The sequence below is a fragment of the Macaca nemestrina genome, chromosome 11, assembly GCF_043159975.1.
Source record: "Macaca nemestrina isolate mMacNem1 chromosome 11, mMacNem.hap1, whole genome shotgun sequence".
Classification (NCBI taxonomy): domain Eukaryota; kingdom Metazoa; phylum Chordata; class Mammalia; order Primates; family Cercopithecidae; genus Macaca; species Macaca nemestrina.
Window position 1 is genome coordinate 47,084,903 of NC_092135.1, and position 20,731 is coordinate 47,105,633.

Genomic DNA, 20,731 nt, shown 5'->3' on the forward strand with positions numbered 1-20,731 from the left:
AAACATCGAGCACAAGACAACCAGCTCCATCCTGAACTTTGTTATTTTACGTGATCCACTGAAAAGATAGATATTCATTGAGAAGATCCTGTTGCTGATGTTAGCAACATTTGGTGATGTGGATGGGGTGGGGTGGGGAGAGTGGCAGAGTGATGTTATTAAAAAATGAGGCAGGTACAGTAGATTTGCTTCCCTACAGGAAAAACTATTTCAAAAGCAAGAAGCAATCAGTAATAGAGCATTTATTGAGTTTCTATTTTGTGTCCAATGCTATATGCTAGGTACTGAAAGAGATACAAGATAATACGATTCCATATGGATTTCCCAAATACTCACAATCCAACAATTGAAACAAAATCATTTAGCAAAGCTAATACATAACCAATTGGTAAGGGAAGTAAGGAATATTGAACTGCATATGGAAGCTTTGTTTCTTTTTTATTAATTGGATACTTGATTTTTAAAAAAATCTACCATCGAGTTTGAGATTCTGTTACAAAGTCACTCAGTGTCAAGGGTATGTTTCCTGATCCCTTAAAGTAAAATTACCTCTTGGTTTGAGGCATGATGCATGCTGAATTACCACAAGAGCCCTGGAACTTGCAGGCTGAGAAATCATCCTTTTGCTTCTCACTTCCTTACTAGGAAAATGCTCTGCAGCCTGCAGAATCAGCAGCCGGCAGAAGCACAATCACCCTCTGGTCATGGGAACTGAATGCATTCATGGACTGTCTTATCTAAATGGTTTGACAAGTTCTCTATTCACCTGGCTAATTGCATCAGGCCCTCTCCTTTTCCTTCCACTGCTGCAACTTGGCAGGTGCAAGTGTCAGTATTGCCCTGCGGCTGCAATGTGCCCTGGATGAGAACTCCCAGCCCATCACTGCAGCCTGGAGAGATCCAAGGGCCTTGTTTGCTGCCCCAGGGAGTGCTGGAGGGCATTACTTCTAATACCAAAGGAAATTTTGTATTCATTTGTGGATACTTCTGGGTAAAACTGCACTCAGCTTGTTTTGGCTTTGTCCAGAGGCTGGGGAGCAAGACCAGGGAGTGTAATGGATCTAGGACATGAGGACAGGTTAAGTGGTCCCTCGTTCTACCACTGTCACTTGTGACTTGCCTCCCAGCAGTCCATTTTATTTTATTCCCCCTCTGAATACACTGCAATCTCCTTTGAGCCATAGGATTGGGAGTCGGACCTAATGCCCACCTATGCTATAGGTCAAACATTGTCTGTGGAGGCTGTAGAAATTAACTATGGTGTTCATGGCTCCTAGCACTGACAAAGGACATCAATCACTTCTCCTGTGTGAACTCTTCCAGTGAAGGAAAAAGTGATTACTTATGAATCAAGCCTTGAGGCAACTGGGAGTCTTTTTGTTGCTGATAATGTCTTACTCTGGACTTGCTTCTGTAATGTGCAAGGATTTTTGCCCCTACTCTTCCTTTTCTTTTCAGAAAGAGAGGAAACTATGATTGGTTAAGGCATCTGAGCCAGCCCTGGGTGTCAAGGTAAGAGAAGTGAGGATACGATTTTTGAAAACAGCATCCCAAAGATACTGTTTTGCAGTGGAACCTCTAGTCAGCCCAGAGCATTTGAGAAGGGTGTGGAACGGTCCCATGCTATGGAGATCAGAGGGCACGGGGAAGGCAGTGGTCTCCTGTTTCAGAGTCAGGATCTTCACGATGTTTATGAGGTGTTCCTGTCTGTCACTTTCTTTGGATTTAGAGATTACCCTGCTTGGGGATAAGGGAATGAATGACAGTGAGGGCCTTGAGTAGGACACAGAGTGTCCCTGTGACCTTTCCAGACTTTTCCCTGGGAATCCTGGCAATCGGAGGGGAGAGAGAAAGGAAGGTGTATTAGCTCAGGCTTCCACAACAAAGCACCACAGATGATGTGGCTTAAATAAGAGAAATTTATTTTCTCATACTTCTGGAAGCTGAAAGTTCAAAATCAAGGTGTCAGGTCAGCACAGTTGGGTCTTTCTGAGGCCTGTCTCCATAGCCTGTGGCTGGTCTTATCCCTGTGTCTTCATATTTTCTTCCATCAGTATGTCTGTGTCCCTATTTCTATTGGACACCTATTGGATTAGATTAGCGCCCACCCATATGACCTCATTTTAAATTAATTACCTCTTAAAACTCTCCAAATATAGTCACATTCTGAGGTATTGGGGATTAGGACCTCAACATATTAATCTGGTGTGGTAAGGTCGGGGTACGTAGTTCAGCCCACAACAGAAGGGAATTGTCATTCTACAAGTTCAAGTTCAATTTCATAACTGATAAACGTTGATTGCCTTATTGGGGTTCTTACCTTTGATAATTGGATTCAGGCCAATGGGACTTTTTTGGGAAGAGTAGGGGTGTGGTTGTACATCAAAAAGGCCTGAGTTAACTTAATTACACTTGGAGGGTAGGAATGGTATTCACAGTTAAAAGTTTAGCGCTCAAATTGTGCGTCTCGTCTATCCAGAATACATATTACTGATGTCCTGAGATGGGGTAAGTAATTACTTGGGACAGAGAGCTGAGTGCCTTTTTCATTCGGGGGCTCCTGATTAGGCTAACTTGAGATCCTTTGTGTTAGCATCCTAGTTTCAGCCTGTTGGGGTCCAGCTTCTGCAGCCTGTGGGAATGTCTCCTGTTTTAGAGGCAAAGGACTGCTTGCTTATATACTAAAAAGAACAATCTTAACAGTATTTATTTTGTCTTTAAAAAAAAAAAAAACAAAAAACCTGTTGCTCTAGAAGTCAGTCTTTAAAAACACACAGGAGGAATTCCAGACTTAATTCTCTATAATTTTCTGTGACAGCTTTTGTTGTTTAAATGGCATGTTCCCAACTACCTGAACACAAAAGTAGTGAATGAACTTCAACTCAGCCAAGTGCTAACAATCTGGGATGACAGCAGATCCTCCCAGCTGAGAAGTTTATGCTGAACAAAGTGGCCTGAATCCTTTATGGCTATTGATTTTGCTTGCAATTCCCTTGCCAGTGTGCAAAAATGGTTGTTTTTTGTCGAATTCCTCTGGACATCTTTTGATGACTCACACTGTGCCAGTTTTGTGAACTCAGGTGTGCATTGACATGCCTGCTTCATGCCATCTGCTCTTCTATACACGTTGAAAGTGAAGACCAGCAGTAGAGCCTCTCTTCTTTTCTTTCAACTATTAGATTCTCTTGCTGAGAGCTGTGTTCTTCTGAGGACCCATGTTTGCACAGAGAAGGCTGGTTACCTTATTTATATACCCTAGAAGTGAAAAACTTTTGGATGATATTTTACCTGCAGGGATAGAAACCAATGCTTCAGGTTACTGCAGTATCTGACTTCTTGACATCAGCTTTTTGACAGAAGCTCATTAACACTGGGTAGGGGGTCAGAAATGACACATTCTAAGCTTTAGGCACATGGTATGAAGAGTTAGGCATAGCAGGGGGTATTGTAGTTTCACGTCAGCTTTAAATATGAAGAACATGAATTAAGATTGGGGTGGGGAGATTTACCAAACCCTTAGGGAAGAAAAACTATTTAACAGACTTTTGTTTTCTTGCTGCTACTACTGATTCTGAAACTAGGATTTGTATGATTAACTGGTTTCTTGTGGAGTAGCTCTTCTACCTCTTATATGCAGTTCTTAAGAATATAGTTGATATTTTAAAAAGGCTTTTCATATTGTAAGTACTCTATAGTTACTTGGTGAATTAACTATATAAAAATTGATTCCAGGCTAAACAAAATGTGGTATATACTTACAATGGAATATTATTCAGCCCTGAAAAGGAATGATATTCTGATACATACTACCAGATGGATGAAAGTCGAAAACAATGTGTTAAGTAAAATAAGCCAGACACAAGAAAGGACAAATATTATGTGATTCCATTTATATGATGTACCTAAAATAGACAAACTAGAAGAGACAGAAGGTAGAATAGAGGTCGCCAGGGGCTGGGGGTAGAGGAAATGGGGAATTAGTGTTTAATGGGTACAAAGTTTCTGTTTGAGATGATGAAAAAGTTATAGGAATGGATAATGGTGATGGTTATACAACATTGTGAATGTACTGAATGCCACTGAATCAGACACTTTAAAAATGGCTGAAATGATAAACTTTTTATTATGCTTGTTTTACCATGATAAAAAGTTTTAAAACATTGATTCCAATGTAGAAAGCATATTTCAGACTTTGCATTCCTTAGACATATATTACTTGAGCTTAAAAACCTGCCCGAGGGCAGTTTTTCTATGGATTTGCCACTAATCAGCAATAGAGAAAACTTCTACTTCAGGCTGTTGCCAGGACTGGAGTCTCAGACAGTTACAGACCAATTCCTACCCAACTTTTTATTGGAAGAAATAACAACATTTATGGGAAATATCTCAAAGGATATGGAGTTCATTAGTATTTTCAGAAATTCTAACTTTTATCCCTGGATCAAGCCAGCTCATCGGATTTGTATGTGTTTTTTTTTTTCCTTGCCATATCACTTTAGTGAGTTGTACTTTGGTGTCATATTTCATGTGGTGGGATGCAGTAAGAAGACATTATAGGAGACCCCCTCATGTGTATACTTAGAGACATTGTTAATTAATTACTCTCCTCTTCCTCCCCAAATGTGGATGATAAAGGATCCTTGAATAATTTGCCTGAGGTAGGGACACCTTGGAAGACGTTTCTCAATGACACGAAGCTAACACTCTTGAGGAGTGTGTGTATGGTATTTTATATTTTGTTCAATGTGACCATAGTGTGTCTATTTTCTTCTTTGCTTTGGCTACTAGCATGCTCAGAGCCTAATTTATGAACCACATCTAGTAATAATTTAGCACCTTACAACATACATTTCTGTGGACTTTTTCTCGTGTTCTTATAGCCTCTTTTTATGTTGTCTTCTCTACATAGTATATATGTTTTGCAAATGAACTCATTCTTTTTTGAAATTAGATGGCATACTAGCACTAATTAGGGTTCTTCAGAGAACCCTGACCAAGAGAGGGTGTGTGTGCATGTGTGTGTAGAAAGAGAGAGAGTAGGGGCAAGGAGATTTATTTTAAGGAATTTTCTCATACAATTCTGGGGCTTGGCAAGTCTGAGATTCATACGGCAGGCTACCAGGTTGGAGATCCAAGGAAGAGTTACTGTTGCAATCTTGAGTCCAAAGAGAGGCTGGAGGCAAAATTTCTTCTTGGGAGTCCTCAGTCTTTTGAAGCCTCAACTGATCAAGTGATGCCCACTCACATTATGAAAGATAATCTGCTTTATTCAAGATCTACTGATTTAAATGCTAATCACATCTAAAAAATACCTTCTTGGCAGCATGGACTGATGTCTGACCAAACAGAGGGGCACCATAGCCTTGCCAAGTTGATGCATAAAATTAACTATCACAGTAGCCAGGTGTGGTGGTACATGCCTGAAGTCCCAACTACTCAAGAGGCTAAGGTGGGAGGATCGCTTGAGCCCAGGAATTTGAGGCTACGGTGAGCTGTGATCATACCATTGTATTCTAGCCTGGGCCAGAGTGAGATCCCATCTCTTACAAAAAAAGGTATAAATATATAATAGAAAAAATTGGGCATAAGTTTTGTCTTTTATATTTGCTCATTTGAATGCATGTATGGAAACATTCCAGTTCCCTCCCACCTCCTCATCTGGGTTCAAGACTCATGTTGTCATTATTTCATCAGCTGGTAGGACTGTCTTCCAAACCTGGTTAAATAGCACAGAGTCTTCATTGTGGATATGTTGAATGTGTGAATGCCACGGCCTGCCAAATACCCTGATATATGCCGGTGTTATAGAGAGTTCTGCCAGCTCTTTGGTAAATAGCCATTTTTGTGGAGGGATGTGATGAGGTGTATGATTTCACCAATTATTACCATTCTTAATTAGATGGGGCCCAGGTGTGTGTTAATAAAACACTAGCTCACACTCTCTGTAATGTTAACGGCCCCACCTTGACTTGATTCCAGGGATTTCATGCATTTGATATTGTTCAATTGACTGTATTGCTGTTCTATTCTGAAACGTCTGCAAACATCCAGAAACCTGCCTTTTGTTAGAAAACATTCCAGTTGTTCAAGAACGTTACTCATCGTCAGCAGTGGCTCTTACCTTATCTTTTTTTATCTCTGGTAGGCTGATTACTGTGAGTGCAAACCTTTTCACTGTTCCAGAGAGGAGCCTGACAACCACGTTCTCTTTCTTAAGGTAAGAATGGCAGCTGTTACGGCAGCCCCCGGCTTTTCATTTGGGAGCTCTGGTTAGGTTGTTGGGAATGGACTCCCGAAAGTCCTGGGATCGTGTCTTTTTCCCATCTCCTCGGCAGTTTGCCCGGTTTCCCATCCTAAGCCCTCACTGCTCACTGTGATCCTGCGGTTTGGAAGCCTGGCTTGAGCTTAAGTTACAATTCTGGTGAACCAAAAAGGGGAGTCCCCATGCTCAGCAAATGGTTAGTAGATCAAAGACTTCTCTGCTTACCACAGAAGCTAATTTGGTCAATTGAAAGAGAACTTCCTCAGAGTAGTCTTCTCAGTGGTGGATAGGGGGTGTGTCGGGGATGTGGAGCAGTGTTCAAAAGTGTCTGCATTAAATGAAATGCATTGCTAAATACACTTAGAACACATGTGCACTAATTATTGAGCATTTGTAGTTATAGGACCTTTACATGTTAAGCCTTAGAAAATATTTACTGATCTAAAACAGGACAAGAGTGTTACCCCAACAAAGAAGAGAGACAGGATAGATGGACGTGGGCACATTGAAAGTTATGTGTTTAATTGATGATTGCTTTTTACTTGATGCATTTTGCCTTTTGGTTTTAGATGTGGTGCTTATTGCACAGGCTGACCAGGTTAGTGTGTCAGGCCTGACTCCATTGTTTTAGGTGAAGACATCAAATCAGAGGTCTGGTTTTTCTGAGGGCAGGTGGCAAATGCCAAGGAATGCCTGTGTGTGTGAGGCTTCGGGGACTGGGCCTGGTTGTCTCAGTGGTCTTCTTGGCTATCAAGACTATCAACTACAAGCCAAGAGGCCTTCTGCCTGTCAAACAGGCCTCCCACTTTGCATCTGATGGCTGGAAGAGAAGGAGGAAACATGCAAAGGAAATCATTTAAGATTATGTGCTGATCTGGCCAGGGCCATGTTTATGTTCCTGTTTCTTGCCTAAAGAGCAGATTGAATTGTTAGCCCCCGTGTTTGTTAATTATAATTATATGTTTCAAGTACAAAGCAGCATTCTGTAAAACATCTACTAAGATGCCTTTCTAAATGGATAACATTTTATGACGCTAATAAGGTCCAAGGCAACAAGCAGGAATTTGTATATTATCATCACTCTTTTCCCCAGGGCATATTGGGTGGTATGTGAGCTGTAACTTCCACTTGAGAATCTGCTAGTAAGAAACCCAAAGGACATGAAGATCAGAGGAATGACGGTCTAGTCATAAGACATATGGGAACATTGGGTCGTTTTCCAAAGCAAGGAAACGTAATTCATTGTTAGTTACAGTGTTAAACAGTGTCAGGATCATCATCATCATCATCACCACTGTGGTGATAAGATGTAACTCTATTATTAACCATCTCTATCACCACCATCACTACAGGTAACATTTATTCATTCTTACTGTCTACCAGGCAACACCCTAAGCATTTTGTACGCATTCGGTCACTCAATCTGCACAGCATTCCTGTAAGGAAGGGTCTGTTAATATCCACCTTTTACAGTTGATGAAACTGAGGCTTACCTAAGAGATTAGTAAGTTGCCTAAAGTTAGACAATCAACCCAAAAAGTGGCAGAACTGGGATGTAACCAATTAAACAGCACCGAATGGGGCCAACCAACACGGAGTATTTACGACTGAGCTTTACTCAATGTCCACACTCGCCCCTGGTCACATTCCCTTTTGCCCCAACCACCACCTACTATTGACACTCTAGCTATCTCTTCTGCATGAAGGTAGCCAACAAATTCAAGAGCATTTTAGTAGTTCAAGATCGTTAAAGCATATTTGGCCCATGGAGAACAGCAGAAAGAATTAAGAGTAAAAATCACTCAATTTTAAAAGGTGCCACTTGTAGTCATGAACACTTTAGTGCATTTTGCTGTTGTTTTTCCCTTTGTATTGACTTTCTTCACATAGTCTCTATGTACTTAAGTTTTGAACTTTAAATGTAACACAAGTCGTTTCTTGTGCTTTTGCCTATTTTAATGGCTGCTGAGTACTCTATTAAATGTGTGTGGTTAGAGAGCCTTAAGTCTACACCACAAGAAGTTATATCCTTGACTTGCTCCTACATGATAAGTGTGGAGCTTCTGCTCACCGTATATGATAGCTAATTTCTGTTTTCTGGGCAACTGGGTTGGAATTGTGGGGTGCCTGTATCCCCTCACATTGTAAATACCTTGCATCTTGAGAGGGGTCTCTGTGGGGTGGGGCAGGAGTCCTGCTTGCTTGGAGCCCAGATTCAGCTCTGCGCCAAAGCTAGCTGCAAGTTCTTGGGTAAGTTACTTTATTTTATGGCATCTTCATCTGTGAACATCTCATCAGCTCTGTGATTCCACACAGTCAGGAGTTTTCTGAACTCTCTTGATTCATAACCTGAGTAGTTTCAATAGATGCAGCAATTTTGGTTGGGCTGAGTGGAGTTACTCTGAGATGCTGTAAGCAGGGAATTTTGTTTTTCAAGATGATCAGACCTGTAAGCTCTTGGAAGGAGAGGTGTCTTACTTTTATATAATTCTTACCATTCTCACTTCTGCACCCTCAACAAACTTTTTCCTCCGTGCTGACATACCCACAAAATAGCACAAGGTAAGAAATCAACAAACAGATGAATAAACAAGTAATGCACAGACAAAGGCTACCGGGCTTGTGTAAGAACCTTTAGCACCATGGCTGTCCAGCTTATCAAATAATTGAGTAAGATTGTTTTCATTTCAGTGTGGTAGCTTTGTTTATAACAAATGGAGACTTAAGCTTCCAAAGCCTCTCATCACATATTTCAGAGTAATTTCCCTATAAACTTGGGTGTCAGTTCTTCCCTCATGTTACAGGAGAGGGAACATTGATTTATGGAACTTGCTGTTTTTACCCCTGTGCCCTGGAGTGAAGTAACCTTTTGCTTAGGTCACAGTAAAATCAAAGCTTAGAATGTAATCATTCTCTTGTGTTGGGAAGGGAAGACTTTCACTCTAACCTGTGGGGTCGACAACTGGGTCTATGAAATAAACTGACAACAGGCAGATTACCAGGAGAAAAGGTATGCAAATTTATTATATGCATGAGTGCATCATAGGGAAAAAAAAAGTCAATATCCAAAGATACAGTCAGATTTAGGAGCTCATATATTCTCTTTGCAGGAGAGAGGGGAGGAGGGATGTAGGCAACTAAGAAAAGAGTAAATGATTTTTTGGGAAGATGAATGGGCCCTCAGAAGAATAGATGGGAGATACGGTAGTTTGTGACAGAGTTTGTCTGGGTGGGTTGTGTGTTCTAGTCTCCTGACCCGTGATAAGAGTTAATCTCCCCTGGTTGATGAAACTTCTGTAGAGGGAATTGATGATAACCTAGTTTCTTTTAGAGTGTCTGTCTGTCTTTAGGCAGATAAGGGGAGCTCAGAGAAAGCCTCTCTCTGCATTTGCTGTTTTTCGAATGCCTTCAGCTCAAAATAATCATACTAATACAGCCTGTTTTGGAGTGGCATATCCTGAAGTCCTTCACTTGCTTTGACCAGCAGAATAAAATGAAGGCATTCAGGGCTTCCTGCATTCTTGGAGCCACATATCTGGACCATGGAAATGACACAATTGGTTCTGACTGGCTCCCCTGATTCTCCCTTAGTGATGCTGACCTTGAATTTTCTGACTCATGCCATGAAGGTATCTACCCACACTGTTGTGCAATATCCAAGACCCAGGAATAACACTGCTTCTAAGGAAGCCAAATTCAGGCATTTCTGGCTTTGTATTCTATTGCAGACTAAAAGGAACAAACAAAATCCTGTATTCCCACAATATCCCTCTACAAGGATCTAACTTGGCACCCTACCTTGGTGCTGAAAGCTTGCCTCCATCTTCCCAAATTTGATCACTAATTGGTCTTCGCTTTTTCCAAGTGAATGTGCTGCCTCACTGGCCCTAGGTCAGTGAGATAAGAGCTTGGAAGCACCACGTGATGGTTGGTAAACCTGCTGGCAAATAACCAAGTGGCCTGGTTTTATGTGTGTGTGTTTGAAATGCTATTGATAATAAAGCCTTATTTGTATCAGTGAGGGCTCTGCATCAGTTATTTATTGCATAACAAACCACCTCAAACATAGTGGCTTAAAACAACAACTGTTTAATTTGCTCATGATTCTGTGGGTCAGCAATTTGGGCACTTTTACTAACATTTCCATTTGGGCTCAGCTGGGTGGTTCTTCTGTTAGTTTCACCTGGGGTCACTCATACCCCTGTGCTCAGCTGGTACCTGGGAGCTAGGTGATCTAGGGGATCTCAGTTGGGATGACTCATTTCTGCCCATCGTCTCCCCCTCCAATAGGCTAGCTCAGCCTCCTTCACATGACAGACTTTCTGGCAAGAGGACAAGAGCAAAAACTGTAAGTTAAACTCAGAAATTACATAGCTTCTCTTCTGCCACATTCTGTTGGTCAAAGAAAGCTACAGGGCCAGCCCAGATTCAAGGGGAGGGGATTGGAAATAGACTCCACCTCTAACTTGGAGTAGCTGCAAAGAATTCATGGCCATTTTAAATTTATTGCAGGCTCTTAACTTTGTTATAAAAGCAATCTGAAATTACTTTATTTTAAAATTATTTTATTTTGTCTTTTAAAAATCCTGGAATAGGGATGGTCTTGTCAGCCCATCTGAGAGAAGTCTGGAAAGTGGAGGTCTTCAGTAATGTACCTAAGAATATAATAAAGTTAATAACAACACAAGCAGGCACTAATATTGTTTTTACTATATACCCAGCACTATTTGAAGTCCTTTACATATCATAACTCATTTGGTCATTACAAAATCGTATGAATAGGTATGATTTTTATCCCTAACTTATAGGTGAGGAAACTGAGGCACAGAGACGTTAAGTGACTTCCCTCAAAGTCATACAGCTAAGTGATAGACCTGGGATTCCACCCCAGGAGGTCAGGCTTCAGAGTCTGCATGTTAACCTAATGCTTCTTGAGTTAATGGAAATTACATCTTCCTGACTCTTAGCAGAGTTCTCTCTTGGACTGTGTGGTTTTTCTAGAGACAGGGGGATTGGCTATTTAGAGATGGTTGCTAGGCCTTTCTGGGTACACCCAAGTGACCAAAAATGGTTATGTCACATTATAGGAGACCCTAATTAGATGTAATAAAGACACTCATTATCCCATGGAACACAGAGTAATTCTCCTGAGCCCAACGGTATTTCCTGGGGATAGGGGTGGGGGTAGAGGGTTCTTATTCTTCTCTTTGGTTGACAGGCATTTGAAGAATGAGGATATTTAATAACGTCCTCTATAACCTTTCCAATAGCCTCTTATTTTTTGGCTTCAAGTAATCCGAAAGACTTAGCCCCAAAGAAAAGAATGTTGTGTTTATTTAGCTTTTTGTTTAAGGACTATCCCAAGGAAAGGGTGGGTTAATAGCCTTTTTAATCTACGGTTTGTTGAACTAAATTCAGTCCAGTGTCCAGGTAGAACAGGTGGTTTATCTAAGAAAAATGAAATTTTGCCGACAGTTTTGAGGTCATCCTTGCAGCCATGAATAAAGTGGCTCATAGTACCAATATGAGTTACAATGAGAAGTTACTTAACCTCTCTGTGCCTCAGTTTTCTCATCTATAAATTAGGGACAATTTCTGTTTGAGGGGCATAGAACACATTTAGGAGCCAGAACTAGACTTGCGTCTCCAGGATGGCCATATCTCACTCTCCATTTAGCTCTGGAGTGAGAGACAGACTGCCAATCTAAGACTTAAGGGAAGTCACTCTGGCTGTCTAGTATCTTATCTCCCTTAAATCCCATCCTTGTCTCTTGACTCTACAACTGGCCTCCTTCTGACACCCTCATCGTCTTATGTGGGCTCAGGTTGGCATCAATGTCTGTTCCATTGCTACCAAGAGTGTTTGCTACAACTTTGCACTCGGGAGGACTTGCATGTTCACCCTAATGTGAACTCCAGCTAGAATCTGACGGGGAAAATGGGCAATCTGGACATGCATGGCCCCACCAGAGAGGAGAGATCACAGATTGGGGACTAGGGAGACCCAGGCTGCAGACTGCCCCGCCCCTCCCATCATCGCTCACCTTCCCACACTGAAAACTCCTCAGAAGGACAGCTTTCTTGCTTGTCAACCACGACATCCTAGGGATATTTCCCCCATACCACTGGAAACTCTGTTACCTTCAAAATCTTTTCCTTTAACTAATCTTGAAGAGTTTACAATCCTCTCCTGCATCAAGTAATTTTTTTTTTTTTCTTGTGGATGCTCACTTTCCTCTTTTCTTATTCAAACCAGCTGGGACAGTTTATCCCCTAGCATAGAAATGAAAACCTGACAGGCAGGTCTCTGCAGTAGAGATTGGGATGCTTCTCTCTCCAAACAGTGTTTTACTGTTGGCTGTTGCAGCTGAATAGCTCAGCCTGCCATTATGACAGAATGGCCCAGAACAGACCACAGGCAGGAAGCGTCTTTTGTTTCAGAGGGCTTTGGAGCTGTTTTTACCCTGCCATAAACTTAATTGCTTTCTGTGATGTATCTGGCAAACCTACCAGTGTCCTTTTTGCTGCCTCCTGCTTGGTCAATCAGGACTACCAAAGCCTGCAGCTTTGCTTTTTAGGAGGTTTGGTTGATTAACATGAGTTTGCCTTTGGCTTTTGCTAACATTGCCTATTTTGGGGCACTAGTGGTGCCCAGGAGAAGGATGTGAGTGTGGTATGTGTGTGGTGAGGTATAGATGAGAGACAGCTGGGTCTTCTGGGACAGTAGGGGAGCAGGCATGATTTAGTGGGCTCAGAAAATTGTGGTTTACCACAGGGTCCTCACGTGCATGAGTAAGTCATCGTGCTTTCTGAAAGGGAGGTTTTATTCACCTTGTCCCCATAGAGGATGTTTCAGATGTGGCAATTCCTTTAAATCACTGCAATTCTGACTCACCCTAGGATTTCTGGGTTTAATTGCTCCCTTTTCTTGTTGGTTTTATGACCAGTGTTGCAGGAAAGACAATACTTGAAACTCTGTGGGAGCCCCTTCTTTTGATTTTTTTCTTTGCAGTGATGATGATTGCTTAACAATAATAAACATATAAAGAGGGTTTTTTTATGTTTGTTTTTTTTTTTTTTAAAAGAACTTTGGGCCAGGTGTGGTGGGTCATGCCTGTAATCTTTGGAAGGCCTAGGCAGGTGGGTCACTTGAGGTCAGGAGTTCATGGCAAACATGGTGAAACCCCATCTCTACAAAAAATACAAAAATTAGCCAGGTGCAGGGGCATTTGCCTGTAGTCTCAGCTACTCAGGAGGCTGAGGCAGGAGAGTCGCTTGAACCAGGGAGGCGGAGTTTGCAGTGAGCCAAGAGATTGCACCACTGCACTGTAGCCTGGACAACAGAGTGAGACTCTGTCTCAAAAAAAAAAAAAAAAAAAAAAAACAAAAAACCTTGCTCTAGGCTGGTTCTTGGTGACGAAGACAAGCTGGGAATGGTGCTTTGAATGGCTAAAGGCATATTTACACATTTGCACATGCACCCGTCAGATTCCAGTCCACAGTAGCAGCCACTTTAGCAACGTTCTCATAATCCTCAGTGGCACCTTCTTTAAAGCTTGTTATCAATAATCCAACCAAAGCATTGCATTCAAAATTTAACCTTAAGCTGCCCTTGAAATTTTATCCTCAGGAAGTCTTTCTAGAATGAGATGAAAACCTCTTCTGTGTCTCAACATGGCAAGCCCATGCATGATTTGCCTGTTCTCACCATAGTCATTTCCATATTTAAACTGTGAATATTGAGTTCTGTCTGCTATCAGCTGTGTCTCCCCATGCCTGTTCTCTGAATGTAGGTCCTTGCTAGAAGAAAAAGAGTAAAGGTTGTTACTCCTGGATGGCAGATCTGTGTAATCACCAGATAGACGATGAATGAATGTGTTTGGACAGTAATGTAACCTGCAGCACACACTCTGATCATAGGGGCCTAACTTCTCTTTTGCATTAAGCCTCAGGTATGCTTTGATCAAGCGTGTGGTCAAGTCTTTTTAGGTTTACTTTGGGGCCTTAGCAGGGTACCCAAACAGATTGTTGCCAAAATCACACATGGTATGAGCCTATTTAGGTATTATCTAACAAAACTCTCATGGGCAACAATTATGTAGACAGTTACTTGTCATCTATTAAATCAGTGTATTTTCTATAGGTTTTTAAATAGTGCTTCATTTGTAATTAAACTGTATTTTAACATATCCCCTCAAAAAAGGTAAATTAGAGTAATGCAGTATGGAAATGGTAAGGAGATTCAGATTAATTAGGAAATGATTAATTCAGATTAATTAGGAAATACCCTAATTCATTCATGGACCTGCTCTTGGAGGTCTAGGTGAGAGACCCAGCTGTCTCTCACCTGTCCATCTTCAACACACATATCACACTCATGTCCTTCTCCTGGGCACCACTGATTCCCCAAAACAGGCAATGTTAGCAAAAACCAAAAGCAAACTCATGTTAATTAACCAAACCTACTAAAAAGCAAAGCTGGCAGGCATTGGTAGTCCTGATTGACCAAACAGGAGGAAGTGGTACTCTGGAAGTCTGATTGGAGCATGACCTTGAAGGGGATAAGGTTCTCAATTGTCAAGTCTTTAAACTGGACTGCCATTTTAGAGGCTTTTACTGTTCCTTGTCAACGTGTGTGTTTGGCTTGTTTCAAAAAGACATTGCATTAGTTGTATACAAGGGATTCCTAAAATAACCAAGGGAGTGACCTAAGAAAGACAACCAGCTAGTGTTCCCATAGGATTTCTCTCCTGAAACTAAAGTTACACATCTCTTCTCTTCCATTTTTCACCTATCTTCAGTCGATCCCTGTTATCACCAGAGGACAAATGGATAGTTCTGGGGATTGTTTTCCTTGAGCTGTGAGCTGAAATGCAGACTTTAAATACAGGGTTTTAAGATGTTAGGGAGGAAAGCGACATTGATTTATTTGTTCTGTTCCCTGCCAGCCTGAGAAACCTGTCCCGTCAGGTAATGAACAACTGTTCTTATCCTAACTAGCAACTTCAAGAGAATGATTACTCATCCCATCATTACCACTCCCCCTGAGTCATCCAGGCTGGTGCATTTTGGTTTCCACTGAATAAAAATCTCCAGGCAATGGGAGTCTAGGGCCATGGTTTCTATTTAGTAATGTGAATTATATAAATGTGCCTTGGACATGGAAGCTGTGGCTCCTTCTAGAAAGATATTTCATAGGCCCAGGTCTTCAGCCATGTCTCTATTTGAGAAATTGTATTGGTCAGTATTGCCAAAAGTGGACATCTTAATGGTCAGTACAGAGTGATTATATGAGTGACCAGATGATACAGCTAGTCTGGTTGGTCACAAGGGCAAAGATACAGCTATGAAAATGGATAGCTATTTGCCTGTACCTCTTGCTTGTAATTTCATAGTCATGTTGCATGTTAGCCACTCAGTATTCATGGGGGATTTTAGTAAACCTTTTTTCAGGCCTTGTTCTGTGACAGTGCTGAGAGGGCATTCACACTTGACATGTGCCATCATAGATGAGGAGTATTGAAAGGCAGCTGGAGTCATTTCCATTTTACAAATACCATCTGTCTTCTATCACGTCACTGTTCTCCGTGCTATTCTTAGGCCCTGTTGTGCCTGATTTGGGAGACAAATGTGAGACTGCATTGTCCTGGATTGAATTTGGATGTATGGGTAGTTATAGAAATCATATTGATAGCCATGTGTGTTCAGTTCATTTCAAGGTTCAGTTTATTTCAAAAGTCTTAATATTTATATTTATTACAGATCTAGAGACACATAGCTTTGTGTAGGGGCTGTATTTTGAAACATCATGGTTTATGGGAGAACCTGGCATATAGAAAATCAAAAGAAAATACTCAAGGCAGAATGCTGAATGTAAGTTTGTGGGTTAATAGAAAATCCTACCTTTTTCCTGCAAATTCTCAACTAATCCTTCCTAGGTTTAAATAAAACCAACAGTCACTGTTAAAAGAGCTATCCTATCACCTTTCTCTGTCTTCAGGCACTTGAAATACATCATTAAACAACATCAGAATTAATCCAAGGCCCTTTAGACTTTAGACAGAACTCCTTGGGGCAGGAGCCTTGTCTTCTTCATCTTGAATCCTGAGAACTAAGAAAAATAAATGTTTTATAAGCAGGCATATATGAAATAATTAGTGGCTGTGAAAATGAAACAAATGGTGATCCTGAAGCCCTGGCAGTTTGCCAGCATGTCCTGTTGGATCAGTGTGAGATAGGACCTGGTTGCAGGTGGGAGCCGCCACTCTGGTGCTCTCGGATAAGGCCTGAATGGAAAGGCAATAATGTGTGTCCAGGAGCGGATTGACTTTACCATTGCCTGTGATTCCTGTGTTGAAATAGGAAGGCTCAGCCCAGGCAAATGCTAAGGAAACAACACCAAGTCTTTTATTACTCTCCACAGCATTTATAACCAAGTCCTATTCCATGCTCTTGTCCTTGAGGCATTCTGACAGTCATTTTAATGATTTATTTTCTTTTTCATAATCAAAAAACAAATACAATATTTTATTACCTTTTGGGTAAACTTGATGTCTTTCTCCTCATTTCATCACTTTCTGGGTCTACAAAATTCCCCTTCCCTTTCAGTTTTTATAACTCAAGGATAGGAATTCTGTTTTTCTCATTCCTTATGTGAGAGCTTTTTTTTGAAGTCTGATTTTTTTTTTTTTGATCCCATATCCCCAGCCTATTTTCTTGTTGTTACTTTATATCTGTGAGTGGGATGGGTGGAGAGGAAAGGAGTATATGGAAAAGAGGACTCAAGAAGTGCCACGTGTTTACAATAACATATGGATGGCAGGGAAAGGGTTTGAATAAGAAAAATATTTTTTCAGTGCTCTTCTCCATTATTTAAAGATGTAAGAACATTGGCACTATGCTGCTGAAGATGTGTTGGTTTACTGAAATTTGCTCTGTGGTTTCTTTCCCAGGATCTACAATAAAAACTGGTGATCTGTGTGAGAGCCCAAGGCATTGTGATTCCCCTCCATCCTGAATTGCATGTCTTCAATTCAAGCACCCTGCTTTATGGCTCCCAGGCCCCTGGTTTCTACCCTCTGCCCTTTTGGCTCATTTCCTCCTCAATTTCCATATGCTTCTGTATTAGTTTGTTCTCATGCTGCTAACAACGATATACTGAGACTGGGTAATTTACGAATGAAAGAGGTTTAATTGACTTATAGTTCAGCATGGCTGGGGAGGCCTCAAGAAACTTACAATCATGGCAGAAGGGGAAGCAAACATGTCCTTCTTCACATGGCGGCAGGAAGGAGAAGAATGAGCAAAAGAGGGAGAAGCCCCTTATAAAATTACTAGACCTTGTGAGAATTCATTCAGTATCACAAGAATAGCAGCATGGGGATAGCCACCCCAATGATTCAATTACCTTCTACTGGGTCTCTCCCATGTCATGTGAGGATTATGGAAACTACAATTCAAGATGAGATTTGGGTGGGGACACAGCCAAACCATATCACCCTCCTTCCATTAAGGTATCAGCAGCAGGATCTCCTTCTTCAGACCAGTCTTCATGGGCTTCAAAACCTACCCGACCACATGCGTGGATTTGTAAGGGCAAAGCTCTTCTTGGAGAGGTGATTTCAGGTCAGAGTTGATACAGCATGTGATTATGCCTTGTTCAGTGGTCCAACCAGGACATCTGTTCTGTGAACCTCCTAATCAGAACTGGATGTAATATTCCAATGGTGATCACACTCATGAAGGTCTGGGGTGCCTAGATAGCTAGTAAAACATTATTTCTGGGTGTGTCTGTGTGTCTAGAAGAGATGAGCTAAACTTTAATTGGTAGATGGCCCTCCTCTATGTAGGTGAGTACTGTCCAATCCATTAAGGGCCTGAACAGAACAAAAAGGCAGAGGAGGATTGAATTAGCTCTCTCTGCCTGACTGCTTGAGCTGAGACATGGATCTTCTGCCTTCAGTGCTCCTGGTTCTCAGGCCTTCAGACTCTGACTGGAATCAACACCATTAGATCCCAGGTCTCCCAGCTCCAAACTATACCACCAGCTTTCCTGAGTTTCCAGCTTGCAGATGGGGCTTTTTGGCCTTTCTAATATCATGAACCAGTATCTTTTAATTTTTATATATATATATATATATATATTCTATGGGTTGAATTTCTCTGGAAAACCCTGACTAATACAATTGTGAAGAAGAATTTTGTTTGATTCAGGATGAGGTTCCATTGTGCATTAGTTTCTTTAAGCAGCAGTACTATTACTGTGTTTTGTTTTGTTTTTTAAAAAAGACATGGTGTTTATAATTACTTATAATTCATATAGATGAATTGCTAACTAGCGAGGTCTTGGTTACTCTTTGCCTGTGCTGTTGATTATTTGAACCTAAGTTTATCTTTAACATCTTGTTGATTTCAGCTTGATGCTTTAGTCTGTCAGGCCTTTTTTTTTTTTTTTTTTTTTTTTTGCGTCTTGATTCTGCTATGAAACATAGTAGCTGCTATTCCTGGCTTTGTGCCATCAGTAAGTTTGATAAAAATGTCTTATCTTTATTCAAGTAATTGATAAAAATGTTAACTACAATAAATGACAGAGTTCCACAGGATACTATTAACACATTAGGGTTGAGACTCATCTATTAAAAAAAATTATTTGGCAGCTCATAATTTGCTATCATTTCCCTAAGGATAGAATATTCTATTTATTGCTTTGCCAAAATCTAGGTTGTGTATGGAATTCTCCTGATGTGATATCTTGTAACCGTGTCCAAAAGAAGGAAGATTTATTCGGCTTGACTTTACATTATGATACACATCCTGGACCTAACTAATCACTTCCTTTTTTTTCTGTTTGCTTATAAACCAGCTACTTATCTGCACATTAATCTGCACCTTTATTTATTGATTCAGAGATTTGTTTATTTGTGAATGTTCAGTGTCATGTCTAGTACTCAATTTACAAGACATGGTTCCTGCTTTCAAAAACCTTATAGGCTCATTCGGTGAAGAATGTCGATGGTAGTTTAATGGGAATAGCATTGAATCTATAAATTGCTTTGGGCAGTATAGCCATTTTCATGATATTGATGCCTCCTATCCATGACCATGGAATGTTTTTCCATTTGTTTGTGTCATCTCTGATTTCTTTGAGCAGTGGTTTATAGCTCTCCTTGAAGAGGTCCTTCACTTCCATTATTAGCTGTATTCCTAGATATTTTATTCTTGTTGTAGCAATTGTGAATGGGAGTTCATTCATGATTTGTCTCTCAGCTTGGTGTAAAGGAATACTTGTAATTTGCACATTGATTTTGCATCCTGAGAATTTGCTGAAGTTGCTTATCAGCTTAAGAAGCTTTTGGGCTGAGACAATGTTTTCTAGAAAAAACATGGTGTCATCTGCCAACAAAGATAGTTTGACGTCCTCCCTTCCTATTTGAATATGCTTTATTTCTTTCTCTTGCCTGATTGCCCTGGCCAGAATTTCCAATACTATGTTAAATAGGAGTGGTGAGAGAGGGCATCCTTGTCTTGTGCTAGTTTTCAAGGAGAATGCTTCCAGCTTTTGCCCATTCAGTATGATATTGGCTGTGGGTTTGTCATGTACAGCTCTTATTATTTTGAGGTATGGTCCTTTAATACCTAGTTTATTGAGAGTTTTTAACATGAAGGATGTTGAATTTTATCAAAGGCCTTTTCTGTATCTATTGAGATAACCATGTGGTTTTTGTCTTTAGTTCTGTTTATGTGATGAATCGCATTAATTGATTTGTGTATATTGAACCAACCTTGCATCCTAGGGATGAAGCCTATTAGTTCGTGGTGGATTAGCTTTTTGATGTGCTGCTGGATTCCTGTCGGAGGTTGGGGGGTGGGAGGAGGGAGAGAATCAGGAAGAATGTGGATACTGGGCTTAATACCTGTATGAATGGATGATCTGTGCTGCAGACTGCCATGGCACACGTTTACCTGTGTAACAAACCTGCACATGCTGCACATGTGCCCCTGAACCTAGAATAAGAGTTGGAAATAAAAATATAAAGTTTATAGTCTAGCAAAGGGAAGAGATAAATAATTATAATACTCTGTGCATAATCTCTTTCGTCTCTCTCTCTTTCTCTCTCTCTGTGTGTGTGTGTGTGTGTGTGTGTGTGTGTGTATAGTCAGGTGTCACTTAATGACAAGAATATGTTCTGAGAAATGCATCATTAAGGAATTTTGTCATTGTACAAACATCATAGAGTGCACTTACACAAACCTAGATGGTATAGCCTACTATACTCTCATGCTATATGGTATAGCCTATTCCTCCTAGGCTACAATTCTATACAGCATATTACTATACTGAGTACTGCAGAGAGTTGTAACACAATGGGAAGTATTTGGGCATCCAATATATCTAAACATAGAAGAAGTACAATAAAAATACTGTATGAAAGATAAAAAGTGGTACACCTGTATAGGGCATTTACCATG

General features: G+C 40.7%; 1 protein-coding gene across 9 annotated transcripts in view; it reads left to right on the top strand.

Moving 5' to 3' along the window:
* Positions 1 to 20,731, top strand: part of LOC105492691 (LY6/PLAUR domain containing 6B) — a 188,844-nt gene that overhangs the window by 127,267 nt on the left and 40,846 nt on the right. For 8 of the 9 annotated variants that reach the window (XM_071072720.1, XM_011759922.3, XM_011759923.3 and 5 more), the window contains one exon: positions 6,146 to 6,217. The gene's annotated coding sequence lies outside the window, so the exon portion shown is untranslated. Of the gene's footprint in view, positions 1 to 6,145; positions 6,218 to 10,552; positions 10,611 to 20,731 lie in introns of all 9 variants that reach the window. The other variant, XM_071072719.1, reaches the window with a different exon arrangement.